At 30.9% G+C, this 3,266-nt stretch overlaps 1 pseudogene; it reads left to right on the top strand.

Annotated features, from left to right (window-relative positions):
* LOC105508336 overlaps window positions 1–3,266 on the top strand; it is a 192,298-nt pseudogene that overhangs the window by 173,260 nt on the left and 15,772 nt on the right.

Raw genomic sequence — 3,266 nt, 5'->3', positions numbered from 1 at the left:
TAAATAAATAAATAAATAAAGTACATTATAATAAGATGATCCAAATCTAATAAATGGCTTAATACAGTATGCTAACATAAACACCTCTGTTGCTTTACCCAAGTGAAGAAATAGACCTTTGCCAAACATCTTACACATCTTGTTCATGCGCCTCAACCCAATCCAACATCCTTCCTCTTCCTAGAGAAAACAATTATTCTATCTTCTGTATTAATCACCTCCTAGCATCCTTCCAAAAAAGTCCTATATTCTTTTAAAGAAATATTATTTCAAGACAAAAATATGTAAGGTAAGGATGGTACTTCCCATTGATTTAGTCATTTTTCTTGGCAATTTCAGTGGACAGAGCTGGGGTACAAACATATATATTCATGAGTTCATATTAAAATTCTAATTCTAATTCAAACCAGAGATTTTATTATTCTACTATATTACATTGTATTTATATGTTGAGTACATTGGTTCTAAGGAACATAGACATTGATAGAAATAAAATATGCCATAATTAAATGCAAGATTACATATTGAGTATATTGGTTCTAAGGAACATAGACTTTGATAGAAATAGAATCTGCCATGATTAAATCTAAGATTTATTTCTTATTTTCCACACTTAAAATAGCAATACTAATGATAACACCAATAGAATTACAGAAAACATAAAAATTTTCATATGCTTCTATCACTCATTTTAAAAAAGTTATTCTATATCTACATTGATATAACTAACATCTATTTATTACACATAATACACTGCTCCTCTCAAAAGTCATTTAATCATAAATGGTTCTATATGTAATAATTAATAAATGCTCACAAACCTTTCTTATCACACTTCATGGTGATGTCCTTCCAGTCATTTTGATTTTCTAAAGCTTATTCTCTGGCAAGATACTTTATGAAATTTTCAAGCAAACACAGTTCCCTGATTTTTGCATGTTGAAAAGTGTTATATTTATACTTTAGATTAAGTTTCTATTTTTTAAGATAAAATTCTTTACTTATACCTGCATTTTTTACTATTTAAATATTCAAATTTTTACTTGTGTAAAAACTGTTTTTAAAGCATCTGATGATAATCTAATTTTCTTTCCCTTGTAAGTCATGTTACTTCTTTAAGAACATCAAAGATTTTTAGAAAATAAATGCATGCAATAATTTTACCAGAATATACTTTGATGTTGAAAATTTAGGTTAATATTTTTAGTTTTGTGGGCCCCTTTCAAAATATAGTTTCAAATTCGATTTGGAAAATATTTTGAATTATATTTTTGGTATTGTCTTATTTCTTCAATTTGATTTTATCCCCAGATATTCCAAATATTCAGGTGTTCAAAATTATTAGGCAATATTAGCATTCCTCAATTTCCTAGAAGTTTTCACATCTTTTAAAACTTATTTTATATTTTTAAAGTTCTTTTCCTTTTGATTTTTTTTATTCTGCTTGACACATTTTTCTGTATTCACTTGATTTGTGGTTTCTTCTATTTAAGCCTTCCTTTTTAAAATAAATTTTTATTTTTAATTTACTTTTGTGTTTTTCATTTTTAATATTCTTTCTTATCTTGTATAGTTTTCTTAATATTCTTTATTTTGTTTTGAAATAAGTTATAGTTTTGTTTTGTTCTGTGGGCACCTATTTCTAGCATGTTTTCACAAGCTGTAAGAATGTTACATTAATCCACTCTCATGCTGCTAAAAGAATACCTGAGACTGGATAATTTAAAAAGAAAAGAGATTTAATTGGATCACAGTTAGGCATGGCTAGGGAAGCCTCAGGAAACTTACAATCGGGACAGAAGGGGGAAGCAAACATGTTCTTCTTCACATGAGGGCAGGAGAGAGAAGTGCAGAGTGAAGGTGGGAATAGACCCTTATAAAACCAACAGAGCTTGTGAGAACTCAATCACTATCACCTGTTGTGGGGATTACAATTCAAGATGAGATTTGGATGGGGACACAGAGCCAGACCATAACAAATTTTATTTTGCTCCTTAGTATATTTTTATAATGATAATTTTGTACAGATTATATCTTGATAATCTCATATTGCTTATTTTTACATACATTAATTATTCTAAATTTCAGATCAGGATTGGGTTCAGGAAATTTCACTTACTTTAATAGAGCTCTCTCTTTGTGGTTTTGGTAATACTATATTATATGGCAGTTTGCTTTCAGAGGTTTGTTGATACTTTTATCTTTTTGCATTATGGTCTGAACTTTCTCTTTTCTTCATCTTTCCTGTTCTTCTCTTACTCAGTTTTGACTCTGTTTGCATTATTTTCTTCTGTGTGATGATTCTGTCATGGAAGAGAGATTTGGTTAATAAATTTTGAGAGTTAATGGGCCAAATTGCTCTAACCTGTTAAAACTTCTTATGTCATGTTTCTTGTACTCACCTTATGGTAGAGAGGGCAAAATTCCTCCCTGTTCAATTGCTGTTCTCCTATTGCCTATCCACAATTTGTTATGAGTGCCTGATAGCATTTTGAGGTTCTCTTATTCTTGTCTGAGTTGCTACTTTCATTGCTTCCAAGAGTAATATTGGCAGCTGGCTTTCAATAGAGATGTTGAAAGCTAGAAGGTAGTAAAACAATATATTTAATGTACTGGGGAAAATATTCCTAACAAATTAGAATTCTGTGCCCAGTGAAAATGACTACGTGACTTATAAAAGTGATACGTTACTATAAAAGTTATAGAGGACTTTGGGAAGAGGACAGCATCAGCATTGTTTTTCAATCTCTCTAATTACCCACATAGAAAAAGAGCATCAAGGTAGCAAAATAAAAAGCCATGGACAACAACTGCAACACAACTAAGAAATGAGGTATTCTTTAAAATTCCCAGCTATAGCAATTATATTCAAACGGTCAACACTGGTAAACCAATACGACTTTTCACTAGAGATATTTGAATATTTAATATGAGAGCATTTTGCTGCATTATACAGGTATTGCTTTTTAATTATAAATCATTATATTTCTCAAATCTAAAATTCCTTACATTGCTTTATTATTAATATAGGAACAATCATATGTTTTTTGGGGGGGCAAGATTGCTGACTAGACACAGACAAGTGGAACAGCTCCCAAGAAGGGACTGAGTCAACTGGTGTGTTTTTAAAATATCTTCAGAGGGAAGGCACTTCAAGTAGATGGAGGGAAAACACAGAAGCTGGGCTGAGGGTGAGAAAGCTGGAAACCTCACATGACTGGCTATTGTGCACTGGGACTCATTTTTGAACCACAAAAGCTCAGGGA

This window comes from Colobus angolensis, unplaced genomic scaffold, assembly GCF_000951035.1.
Source record: "Colobus angolensis palliatus isolate OR3802 unplaced genomic scaffold, Cang.pa_1.0 Scaffold16, whole genome shotgun sequence".
In the NCBI taxonomy this organism is placed as follows: Eukaryota; Metazoa; Chordata; class Mammalia; order Primates; family Cercopithecidae; genus Colobus; species Colobus angolensis.
The sequence above is the reverse complement of the archived record's forward strand: the minus strand, read 5'-3'. Positions and strand labels throughout refer to the sequence as shown.